This window comes from Symphalangus syndactylus, chromosome 15, assembly GCF_028878055.3.
Source record: "Symphalangus syndactylus isolate Jambi chromosome 15, NHGRI_mSymSyn1-v2.1_pri, whole genome shotgun sequence".
NCBI lineage: Eukaryota > Metazoa > Chordata > Mammalia > Primates > Hylobatidae > Symphalangus > Symphalangus syndactylus.
This window is the reverse complement of record NC_072437.2, coordinates 38,643,773-38,657,222: the sequence shown is the minus strand read 5'-3', so window position 1 is coordinate 38,657,222 and position 13,450 is coordinate 38,643,773. Positions and strand designations below refer to the sequence as shown.

The following is a 13,450-nucleotide window of genomic DNA, read 5'->3' as shown; positions in this document are numbered from 1 at the left end:
TGATAAATTTGACTTATAAAAATTAAAATATTTTTCTTACAAAAGAATCTATTAAGAGGACAAAAGAACATGTCACAGATTTTGACAACATTTATGGTAACAGCATTTCTAATAAAGGATTAGTACCTTGAATATATAAATAACTCTAAAAACTCAACAGTAAAGAACCACCAACCAAATTAAAAATAGGTGAAAGACACAGGTAAACATTTTAACAATTAGAATAGATATGGCAAATAAGCATATGAAAAGATGGTCCACATTAGTCATCACGGAAGTTCAAATTAAAACCATGAGATATCAGCATGGCCAAAAAGAAGAAAACAAAAAAAAACAAAAAAAATCTGACAACACCATGGTTTTGGCAAAGATGTAGAGAAAATGGGTCTCTCACACTCACAGATGCCTCTAATTTAGTGTATATTCTGCCTTCCGGAGTTAATATCAGCCACTTTCTTACAAAATATTTATTTTGAGATGGCACTTCTGTTTTGCCTTCCAAAAACCCTTTCAATGCTCTATCAGATTAACTCTTTCTAGATAGTAAGCTATGTGATTCCGTTTCCCTACCATCATCCAGAGCAATTTGGACATTTACATTCCACTCAAAATAGGCTCTGGCTTCCACCAGAATCCTAAGAACCTTCCAAGCAGCAAGTTTTTCCCATCTCCTGGATTCTCCTCTAGGCATTAAATCCTATGTCTCAAGACAATATCCCCAAGTCAAAGAATTCTTGCTTATTCAGGATTATTTTCCAGACTTTTGCACCAAAAAAATCACAAAATCCAATCCCAGTTTTGCTTCCATGGCTCCTGCAGATATTCGACAGGTAATTCTTGCAGTTCCTTTGGGATTCTTTGTCGGCCTAGGAAATCCAGCTAGTCCTGTCTCTCAGTCCCCCCCTCAACAGGAAAATCCAAGTGCTGTTGGGGAGGTTGGCCAATGACTGCTCTACCTGCTTCCTTCTCCTATGTTCAGGTGTATAATGGCCCCTGCTTTTGCTAGAATGTCTCTCCCTAACAAGGGAGTGGGGCTTTCAGGCATAATTAGAAAAGTATGTGAAAAGAGTAAAGTTCCCCAGTCACAACTTAGTGGCTGGGAGAAGTATCTAGTGACTGGCTGTCCTAGGACCCCTCGGATAGTAAGGACAGGAAAGTAAGACTGAGAAGGCCACACCAGTGTCCAGGAGACAGTTAACCTCCTGGCAATCAATGGTCAAGCATACCTGGGGCTCTGTGAGGGTGATGGCATGGGCTGGCATTTGTACCTGGCACCCTCAGTCCTGCTGCTGAATCATCTAGTTAGTGGCTTCTGACACAGAGGACCTTCATCCCCTGGGGCAGTGGGCCTTCCAGTGATTCCCTTGACATAAGGGGCATGGACAACGGGGTGGCTTACTTCTACTTGGACAATCTTTTTTAAAGTGTCCTTATAGACCGCACTGGAAGCAAGCCCTATCAGGCATTCGATTTGCCCAGCTTTTCCTTTTTCCAGAGCCTCCAAAGTCCACTTGCCTGAGGGCCATGACTAAAGCGGTGGCCTTTTTTTATCCCATTTGTCCTTTCTGCCTGCTCCTCCTGATCTCTATTATAAAAAACCGAGGTTGCCAAGTTCAATAGGGTTTCTAAGTTTTGCTCCGGGCCTAAGGAGGACTTTTGAGGTTTTTTTCTAATGTCTGCATCTGACTGAGTGATAAACTTATCCTTTAAGATTAGTTGGCCTTCAATAGAGTCAGGTGACAGAGAGGTATGCTTCCTCAATGCCTCCCTTAGTCTCTCCAGAAAGGCAGTAGGATTTTCTTCCCTTTCCTGTTACAGTGGACATCACTGAATGATTCACAGGCTTCTTCCTAGTTTTCCTTAGTCCTTCTAGCACGCAAGTTAGCAAATGTCTGCGGCACCAATCTCCATATTCTGATTCTGTGTCCCATTGAGGGTCTGCACTGGGAACTGCCTGCTGGCCTGTGGGGAATTGTTCTCTTTCCTCTGTTGTCATCCTATCATTGACCTGACTGAGATACCAGAGATCGCCAAACTCTCGGGCTGCAGTTATGGCAGCACTTCTCTCATTTGGGGTTAGTGTCTGATTTAGCAGTAACCTTATATCTCTCCATGTCAGATCAAAGGATTGCCCTAACCCTTGCAAAACATCAATATAGCCATCAGGGTTATCTGAGAATTTAACTAGTTCTGTTTTAATTTGCTTTAAGCCTGAGAGAGAAAAAGGTACATGCACTCTAGCTAGGCTGAATTCTCCTCCTCCCACTGCTTGGAGGGGGCATAATCGGGGAATATTGGCACTCTTTGGTTCATTGTTTACCCCTTTATATATCTCCTTTTGGACCATTTGGGTTGAAGGGGGGTCCTTATTAGTTGGGGAAGAGTCTGGGGGACGCTGGGGTAGGGAGGTAATCTGAGGGCTTCCTGTAGGGCATTAATCACACTTTTTATATAATTCCGAGTTATCACTTAATGAAAAGAAAGTTTGCACTTATGGCACTTCACTCCATTTGTCCTCCTTTCTACAGAAGAGGTCTAGCTGTAAGATGGTGTTATAATTTATACTTCCCTCAGGAAGCCAGGTTTCTCTCCCTTGAAGAGGATATTGTGGTCAGGTGGTACTGCAGAAGAATATAAGTCATTTCTTTCTTAGCGTCTGAGGGTCAAATTGGCCCTAATTCTCCAGAATACATCTTAGGGGCGTTTTTGCCTTGGGGTTGGAGGAACATGTCCCATCTGAAGAAAGAACATAGGGATGCCAGCACCCCTAGACATTTTCCAATGAGCATTAATCCTAGAGTGTCCTCTAAGGGCCTAATGCTTATTCTTTTCCAGGATACGTAACTACCCATGGACCTCTGCTTATTGGATTAGTTAAACTCACGATGTAGCAGTCCTGCAGCTGTTTTCCTGCCTGTCTTGAACACAAAGAAAGGGGTCCAGGCTGCTGGATTCTAATGGTCCTTTACCAGCGTGACCAACATTGCCTTTGCGCTCGGGGTGAGTTCCTTTCCAGGGTGCATAACCACCCATGGACCTCTGTTTATCAGATTAGTTACACTCACCAATGTAGCAGCGCTGCACCTGTTTTCCTGCCTCTCTTGACCACAAAGAAAGGGGTCTGGGCTGCTGGATTCTAGTGGTCCTTTACCAGCATGCGCAACATTGCCTTTGCCCTCGGGGTGAGTCCTAGAGCTGGGCTGGTTTCCTGCGTATTTCATAACAACCCAGCTGCCCCATAAGATGCATTCCCATAAAGAACAGTTCTTATGCAAATTCATTTCTGAGAGGGTGTAGCAAATCTTTTGAGTCAGGATTGAGATAGTCTTTTGATACTGTAAGTACTTTAAGGCTTGGCTGAGTGCAAACAGCTCCCACGTTTGAGGAGACCAATTATTAGGCAATTTTTCTAACTGCTTCCGCAGGAGTGTCTGTATCAATTACTGAATACCAATTGTGTTTTTTTCTCAGTCACCTGGGAGGAACCATCTATCCTCCTGTCCTGAAGGGAGTTCCTCCTAGGTCTGGTCGGACCTTTGTATGGTAATTAAGATTTAAATCCCCTGTTAGGAAATCTGCTGGGTTAAGGCAATTATCAGTGGTTGGAGTTACATTAGCCTTTTCTAACATAATAGCCCCATACTTCAAGATTTTTGATTTAGTAAGCTACCTTTTTGCTTTTTTTTTTTTTTGACTTAGAATAATTCTGAACTCGTGAGGTGTGCTCACAACAAGGTTTCCTCTAAAAGTTACCTTTCTACTTTTAGCAAAGCAGTTGCCGCTACCGCTACTGACTGAATGCATTTGGCCCATCCCTGGGTTACTGGGTTAAGGATTTGCTACGGGCTTATTTACACTGACAACAAAGTGGCAATTATCAATTACAGGTTTTAAATTTACCCTGGCTTTTAAAGGAATAGGGCACACTTTTTTTTAACTATTTCTTTTTCTTTCTTTTTCTCTTTGACTCCCTTTTGTCTGTCTCTCTCTCCGTCTCCCTCTCTCTCTCTCTCTCTCTCCATCTCTCTGTCTCTCTCTTAGCCATTACAAACTTGGAGCCCTGGCAAGGGTGGTGGGGAATGGGTCCCACATAACTGCCCATGTCGAGGGCTGTATACCTAAATTGGGAGGGACACCAGGAATAAGACTCCCTGGGTTATAGCCTATGTGCCTAAGGACACAGTATAGAGCTTCCTTAGATCCTTTTGGAGATACAACTTGCTAGAGGAAATGAAAGTCTGAACCATTAGTACCGACGCAGGGATCAGAGGAAGCAGATTCAGAGGTAAGGCGAATTTTGGGGCTACACCTTGAAGAAAGTCATGGTTGGGACCCAGGAAGTATGGGTCAGAAGGCAAGGTAGGGGCACAGGCACGGGCAACTGCTGAGTAGAGACTTCTGGCTGCGCCATGATCTCAACCGGCTACTGCCGGGAGTTCTGGACGACAGCTTTCTGCCTCTAGTCGGCCCTCGGCTTCCCCAAGAAAACTGAGAGTGGAAGCTGGCTCAAGGCTCAAGGCAGACCAATGTCCCCAATAGAAGGGTTGGGGGTTGTTAGAAAGCCCTTCCCCAGATAGCCTCACACCTGAGTCTTAAGTCTGGCGGCCACGCTAATCGTTTTTAACTGGCTGACGGGTGCCCGGTATTTTCCTCCAATTCTAAGGAAGGATAGGACAGAATAGCAAGCAAAAGTGGTCCAATATTACTCACTGCTTTGGATGTCCCTTCGTGGTCGCCAAAATGTTACCAGGGGTCCTTGCTCCCAGAGCTCCCAAGATGGTGGTAGGCCACTTCCAAAATGGCGGTGGGTCACTTCCAAGATGGTGGCAAGCCTCGAGTTCTCTGACCTGGGGTTCTTGGCCTCACGGATTCCAAGGAATGGAATCTTGGGCCATGCAGTGAGTGTTATAGCTCTATTAGAAGTCATGGGTCATGGAAGAGAACCGTGGAACCCAGTGACTAATATTCAGCTCATTAGGACGAACCCAGGCACTTAGCAGTGCAGGAACAATGGCAAGCCTTTAGCCCAATCGGGAGTGGCAATGGGCGCCTCACTGGATCAGGAGCACAGCAGACACCCTGCCGGATCCGGAGGGATGGGAGTCAGTGGCGGGTCTGCAACGGCAGCAAACAGCAGTGGTGGAAGGTGAGCAGAAGCTCAGCTTGAGCCGTAACAAACATGGACCAGAAGAGTGCAGTTGCAAGATTTAATAGAGTGAAATAGAGGGAAAACAGAGCTCCCATACAAAGGGAGGGGACCCAAAGGGGGTTGCCCTAATTTTCTGTTTTATGACATTTATTTTTAATTGAAAAATAAAAATTCTATATATATATGTGATAAATAACATGATGTTTTGAATGACTACATTTAGCTGGTTAATATGTATGTTACCTTATATATTTATCATTTTTTGTAGTGAGAACACTAAAAATCCAATCTCTTAGCATTATTCCAGTATACAACACATTATTTTTAGCTATAGTCTTTACATTGTATAATAGATCTCTTGAACTTATTTCTCCTACATAACTAAATATTTGTAGCCTTTTACTAACATCTCCCTAGTCCCCTACCCAACCACCCCAGTCCCTGTTAACAACCAATCTACTCTCTGATTCTATGAACACACATTTCTTAAATTATACATATATATGGGATTATGTGGTAGTTGTCTTCATGTGCCTGGCTTATTTTACTTAACATAATGTCCTCCAGGCTCATCCATGTTGTCACAAATAACATAATTTCCTTTGTTTTTCAGGCTGAATAGTATTCCGTTAGGTACGTATGAGAAATTTTCTTTGTCCGTTAATGCATTCATGGATAGTTAGGTTGTTTCCCTATCTTGGGTGTTGTGAATGATGCTGCAATGTACAGGAGTGCGGGTATTTTTTTTTGACATGCTGATTTTGTTTATTTTGTATATACAGTTGAGCCTTGAATAACGTGGGGGCTGGGGTGTCATTCCCCGTCAGAGTTGAAACTCCATATATAAATGTTGACTCCCCCAAAACTTAAGTACTAATAGCCTACTGTTGATAAAAATTATTACCAATAACCTAAACAGTTGAATAACAGATACATATATATTTTCATATATATAAAATACACTATATTTTTATAATAATCTATATATAAGAAAATGTTATTAAGAAAATTATAAGAAAGATAAAATATATTTACTCTTTATTAAGTGGAAGCCATCATCATAAAAGTCTTTATCATATTCAGGTTGAATAGGCTGAGGAAGAAGAGGAGAAGGGATTGGTTTCAGTGTGTCAGAGTTGGCAGGGCAGAAGGAAATCAGCTTATAAGTGGATCCATGCAGATGAAATCCATGTTATTCAAGGGTCAACTGCATACCCAGCAGTAAAATCTCTGGAGCATATGGTAGTTCTACTTTCAATGTTTAAAGGACCTCAATATTATTCCCTTTAATGGTTTCACTAATTTACATTTCCATCAACAGTATGCAAGAGTTCTCTTTTGTCCACGTTCTTTATTTTATTTATTTATTTCTTTTTTGAGACAGTCTCACTAGCTCCATCACCCAGGCTGGAGCGCAGTGGTGCAGTCTCGGCTCACTGCAGCATTGTTCTCCTGAGCTCAAGCAATCCTCCCACTTCAGCCTCTTGAATACTTAGGATTGCAGGAATGCATCACCATGCTTGGTTAATTTTTTTTTAAATTTTTATATTTTGTAGAGACAGAGGTCTTGCTTTGTTTCATATGCTGGTCTCAACTGATTCTACCACCTCTGCCTCCTAGATTGCTGGCTTTACAGGCATGAGCCACTGTGCCATGCCTCTTTTGTCTTTTTCATAATTGAGTTGTTTAATTTCTAATATATTTTGGATTTTTAATTTTTTAGTTTTTAATTTTAATTTAATTTTATTGAGGTAAACTATACATATATAATTTGCCATCTTTACCTTTTTAAGTGTACATTTTAATGGTAATAAATACATTTTTATTCCTTTTTATTTCCTTTTATCCCTTTCCCTTTTCATAGGTGTTATCTTCATTCTGTTGATTATTTCTTTTGCTGTGCAGAATCTTTTACATTTTATGTAATCTGCATTGCCATTTTAACTTTTGTTGTTTGTCTTTGGAAGATCATATTCAAAAAATCATTAACCAGACTAATGTCATATAGCTTTTTCTGCTATGCTTTCTTCTGGTAGTTTTGTAGTTTCAGGTTTTATGTTTATGTCTTTAGCTCATTTTGAGTTGATTTTTATATGTGGTGAGAGTTAAAGGTGCTATTTCATTCTTCTACATGTGAATATCCAATTTTCCCAATGCCATTTACTTAAGAGACTGCCCTTTCCTTCATTGTGTGTCTTGGCAATTTTGTCAAAAATTAATTGACTATAAGTACATGGATTTATTTCTGGGCTTTCTATTCTGTTCCATTAGTCTGTATGTCACTATGCTGTTTTAGTTACTATAGCTTTATAGTATATTTTGAAGTTGGCTAGTGTGTTCCCTTCAGTTCTGTTCTTTTTACTCAAAATTGCTTTGGCTACTGGGAATCTTTTGTAGTTCAAAATGAATGTTATGATGGTTTTTCTCTTTCTGTGTCAAATGTCATTGGAAATTTATTAGGAATTACACTGAATCTGTAGGTCACTCTGGACATGATGAACATTTTAACAATATAATTTTTTTAATCCATGAACATAGGGTATATTTCCATTTGTTTATTTCAATAGGTTTTATGGGAACAGGTAGTATTTGGTTATATGGATAAGCTCTTTAGCTGCTGATTTCTGAGATTTTTAGTGCACTCATCACCTGAGCAGTGTACACTGTACATGATATGTAGTTTTTTTATTCCTCACTCACCTCCCACTCTTCCCCCTGAGGCCCCAACATCCACTGTATCATTCTTATGCCTTTGCATTCTTATAGCTTAGCTCCCACTTATTAGTGAGAACATGCGATGTTTGGTTTCCCATTCCTGAGTTAGTTCACTTGGAATAATGGTCTCAAGGCCAGGTGCGGTGGCTCACACTTGTAATTTCAGCACTTTGAGAGGCAGAGAAAGGTGAGTCACTTGAGCTTAGGGATTCGAGACCAGGCTGGGCAACATGGTGAAACCCTGTCTCTACCAAAAATAAAAAAATTAACTGGGCATGGTGGCTCCCACCTGTAGTTCCAGCTACTTGAAGGGCTGAGGCGGAGGATTGCTGAGCCTAGGAAGCTGAGTTTGCAGTGAGCCTGAGATCACACCACTGCATTGAAACCTGGGTTACAAAGTGAGATCCTGTCTCAAAAAAAAAAGAAAAAAAAGAAGAAGATTAATGATCTCCAACTCCATCCAGGTTGCTCTGAATGACATTATTTCATTCCTTTTTATGGATGAGAAGTATTCCATAGTATATATGTACCACAGTTTCTTTACTCACTCATTGATTGATGAGCATTTGGGCTGGTTTTATATTTTTGCAATTGCAAATTGTGCTGCTATAAACATATGCATGCAAGTGTCTTTTTCATATAATAACTTCTTTTTCTCTGGGTAGATATCTGGTAGTGGGATTGCTGGATCAAATGGTAACTTTACTTTTAGTTTTTTAAGGAATCTCCATTCTCTTTCCCAAGGTAGTTGTACTACTTTACCTTCCCACCAGCAGTGTAAAAGTGTTCCCTTTACACCACCTCCAAACCAATATCTATTATTTTTTAACTATGGCCATTCTTGCAGAAGTAAGGTATCACATTGTGGTTTTGATTTGCATTTCCCTGATAGAGATGTTGAGCATTTTTTTCAAATGTTTGTTGGCCGTTTATTTATCTTCTTTTGAGAACTGGCTATTCATGTCCTTAGCCCACTTTTTGATGGGATTGTTTTTTTCTTGCTGATTTGTTTGTGTTCCTTGTAGATTCTGGATATTAGTCCTTCGTCACATTCATAGTTTGCAAAGATTTTCTCCCACTCAGTGGGTTGTCTGTTTATTCTGCTGATTATTTCTTTTGCTGTGCAGAAGATTTCTAGTTTAATTAAGTCCTATCTATTCATTTTTGTTTTTGTTGCATTTGCTTTTGGGTTCTTAGTCACGAAGTCTTTGCCTAAAGGAATGTCTAGAAGAGTTTATTCAATGTTATCTTCTAGAAATTTTATGGTTCAAGTCTTAGATTTAAATCCTTGGTCTATCTTGAGTTGATTTTTGTATAAGGTGAGAGATGAGAATCCACTTTCATTCTTCTACATGTGGCTTGCCAATAATCCCAGCACCATTTGTTTAACAGGCTGTAAGTATTCAGCTTTATTTCTGGGTTGTCTATTCTATTCCGTTGGTCTATGTGTCTATCTTCATACCAATACCATGTTGTTTTGGTGACTATAGGCTTATAGTATAGTTTGAAGTTGGGAATATTCCTAGATATTGTTATTGTATTATTATTTTTGCATCTACTGTAAAGGGGTTGAGTTCTTGATTTGATTCTCAGCTTTGTTGCTATCAGTGTATAGCAGTGTTACTGATTTGTGTACATGGATATTGTATCCTGAAACTTTATTGAATTCATTTATCAGATCTAGGAGCCTTTTGGAATAGTCTTTAGGGTTTTCTAGGTATATGATCATATCATCGGAAAACAGCAACAGTTTGACTTCCTCTTTACTTATTTGGATACCTTTTATTTCTTTCTCTTGTCTGATTGTTCTGGCTAGGATTTCCAATACTATGTTGAATAGAAGTGGTGAAAGTGGGCATCCTTGTCTTGTTCTAGTTCTCGGGAGGGGATGCTTTTCTCCATTTAGTATAATGTTGGCTGTGTGTTTGTCATAGATGGCTTTAATTTCCTTAAAGTATGTCCTTTCTATGCTGATTTTGCTGAGGGTTTCTATCAAAAAGGGATGTTAGACTTTGTCAAATGCCTTTTCTATATCTATTGAGATGATCATGTGGTTTTGTTTTTAACTCTGTTTATGTGGTGTATCACATTTATTGATTCATGTATGTTGAACCACCTGAACATGGGATATTTTTTCATTAATTTTTGCCTTCTTCAATTCATTATATAATGTTTTCTGTTAATTTTATTGTGCCATAATTATTTTCTGAAAAAGTAATGGAGCAAAAGATCATATATTTGCAATTCCTAAATCAAACATACCCTCAATTAATTTTTTATAGTATTTTGACTGGAGAAATTTTACTTTTCAATTTTTGTAATTGTCAGTGATAATGACATTGTTGTTTACTAATTTTCTATTCTATATATATAGTTAGATTCACTATGCTGTGTAAGATACTGAAATCACTTAATAATAATAAGTAAAAAGGCATATGTTAATATGTCATTTTTGTACAGTGACATAAAAATTGATGAGTATCTGAATATCTGAACTACTTTATTCAGAATTAGCCATTTATTGATATCCCAAATAGTTTGTACACAATAGATTATGCCAAAGAAAATATTTTTGAAAAATACATTTTTCCACAGTCTTTTATTTCTAGTATTCATTAGTTGTACAAATTATTGTAAAAAATTAAAACTATTGAAAAATCGGGAGTTTGTAGCATTTTCTTTGACAAGTTTTTCGTGAGTATTTTTAGATTTATTTAGAAGGTGTACATGATAGATTAACTTCTTGATAATTTTTTGTGCTTGCTGTTTTGATATTTTTTTAAGAAAAATTTGTTTTGGATACTTAATTTTTCCATGCATTTTCTTGTTTCTTCATTCACTAAATATTCTTATTGAGTCTAGGTTAAGGGTTATTTACCATGGATGTGGTTACACAAGATTTTTGAATTTTTTTCTTATAATATTTTGATCTGACAAATTTTAATTCATCTTCAAAAAGATATAAAGAATTCCAAAACATATTGTCTGCTTCAAAAGTAAATATGCTAATGATTAAGCATGTTGAAAATATTTTTATATATCTATTGACTATATTTCTTCTTTGGAGAAATTTCTATTCAGGTCTTATAGAGATATTAGTTTTCTTGTTATTTAATTGGTTGATGTATATTTTGAATATTACTTCTTTGTCACTTATAGATTTGCTAATATTTTCTTTCATTTTGTAAGCTGTCCCTTCACTCTGCTGATTTTTTCCTTTGCTGTGTGGAAGCTTTTTAGCTTGATATAGTCCCATTTCTCTATTTTGTCTTTTGTTGCCTGTGCATTTGTTGTCATATCCATGTAAACATTGCCAGGACCAATGTCATGCTTTTCCTCCACCTTTTATTCTGGGAGTATTACAGTTTCATGTCTTACATTTAAGTCTTTAATCTATTTTGAGTTTGTTTTTGAGTGTGATATAAGGTAGGCATTCAATCTCATTTTTTTTTTTTTTTTTTTTGCATGGGGAAATAATTTTTGGCCAACATCATTTATTGAAGAGACTGTCTATTCCCTTTCATATATTTTTGGTACCCTTGTCAAAAATCAGCTGACCATATATATGTAAATTTATTTCTGGGCTCTGTCTTCCATTCAGTTGGTCTATGTGTTAGTTTTTATGCCAGTGCTGTACTGTTCTTATTTGTGTAGCTTTGTAATGTATTTTGAAATCAGTAAGTGTGAAGACTTCAGCTTTGTTCCTATTTCTCAGTATTGATTTGGATGTTTATAATCCTTTCTTATTTCATGTGGATTTTAAAATTCTTTTTGGATCTGAGGAAAAATCTGTTAGAAATTTGATAGAGATTACATTGAATCTATAGTTTGCTGTGTATGGTGTAGACATTTTAAGATATTGTGTTTCTACTGATAAACCTAGGATGTCTTTCCACTTGTGTTTTTCTGGCTTTGTTACTTTTATCAATGCTTTATTATTTTCAATAAACAAGAATTTGTTACTTTTATCAATGCTTTATTATTTTCAATAAACAAGAATTTCACCTCCTTAGATAAGGTTATTCCTTCATTTTTATACTTTTTGGTACTATTATAAATGAAACTGTTTACCTAACTTATTTTCAGATAGTGTGTTCTTAGTGTATAGAAACACAACTCATTTTTATGTTAATTTTGTATCTTGCAACTTTACTAAGTTTGTCAATTCTAACAGTTTTTTAAATTGAGTCTTTAGTGTTTTCTATACATAATAATGTCATTTGCAGGAAGATGTAAATCAAAACCACAGTGTTTTGATACCTGTTAGAATGGTTATTATCAAAACAACCAAACACAGCAACTGTTGGCAAGAATGTGGCAACATTAGAAGCCTTGTGCATTGTAGGTGGAAATGCAAAATGGTGCAACTGCTATGAAAATCAGTCTGGAGGTTCCCCAAACAAAACTAAAAATAGAAGTACCATATCATCTGGCAATCCCACATATGGATATTTATAAAGAATAATTGAAATCACAATCTCAAAGAGACATTAGCACTTTCATGTTTGTTGCAGCCCTATTTACAATAGCTAAAAAAATGGAACCAATTAAATGCACTTTCACAGATAGATGAATAAATAAATAAAATGTGATATATACATACAATTAAACATTATGCACCCTTAAAAAAGAAATTTTGCAACCTGTGACATTATGTGTGAACCTTTAGAATGTTATGCTTATGAAATAAGCCAGTCACAGAAAGAAAAATACTACAGAATTTCACTTATATTAAATATATAATCTAGTAAATTTCATAGATTCAGAGAGTGGAATATTGGTTGCCAAGGACTGGTTTAATGGGAAAATAAAAAGTTGCTGATGAACAGGTATAAAGTTTCAGTTATGAAAGATGAATACATTCTAAGGATCTGCTGCACAATATTGTGCTTATAGTTAATAATAATACATATTCACTTAACATTTATTGAGATAGTAGATCTTATGATAAGTGTTCTACGAAACTAAAAAAAATAGACTAGGCCCCAACAAACCAAGCAATTTTCCAGAAGATTTTCCAGTGGACACCAACTGGGTGTCCTCAAATTCAATTCTGAGACTATTTACCTGGAGACAGCATCAGATTCTACCGGTAAAGGGCTCAGTTTCAGAAGACTGCCTCCCATTTCAGATACCATTTGCAAACACAGGTGGTGACCCATGCTTCCTACTGACTGATTAGACTGATTATGAATGAGAGTTCCCACAACCCTCTCCTTGGATTTGATTAATTTGCTAGAATGGATCACCAGAGCTCAGGGAAATACTTTCTTTATATTTATCAGTTTATTAGTAAGAAATACATAAAGGAAACATATAAGCAGCAAAGTGAAGAGACCCATAGGACAAGATATATGGGAAAGGACACAGAGCTTCCATGCCTGCTCTGCTACCCTAAGGAACCTCCACATGTTCATCTATTTGGAAGGCTATTTGGACCCTATCCCTTTGAGTTTTTATGGAGGCTTCATTACATAGACATGATTGATTATATCATTGTCCATTGATCATAAATTCAACTTTTAGCCCATTTTTCCTCTCTGGAGTTCAGGGGGTGGGGCTAAAAGTCCAATCCTCTTATCACAT

At 37.6% G+C, this 13,450-nt stretch overlaps 1 long non-coding RNA gene and 1 pseudogene across 2 annotated transcripts in view; both read right to left on the bottom strand.

Annotated features, from left to right (window-relative positions):
* Positions 1 to 4,783, bottom strand: part of LOC134731313 (uncharacterized) — a 249,071-nt gene extending 244,288 nt beyond the window's left edge. For both annotated transcript variants that reach the window (XR_010115856.1, XR_010115857.1), the window contains exon 1: positions 4,711 to 4,783. This is a non-coding gene — a long non-coding RNA (uncharacterized lncRNA). The remainder of the gene's footprint in view (positions 1 to 4,710) is intronic.
* Positions 1,295 to 4,411, bottom strand: LOC129463730 (uncharacterized; annotated as a pseudogene).
* Positions 4,784 to 13,450: the final 8,667 nt, after the last annotated feature.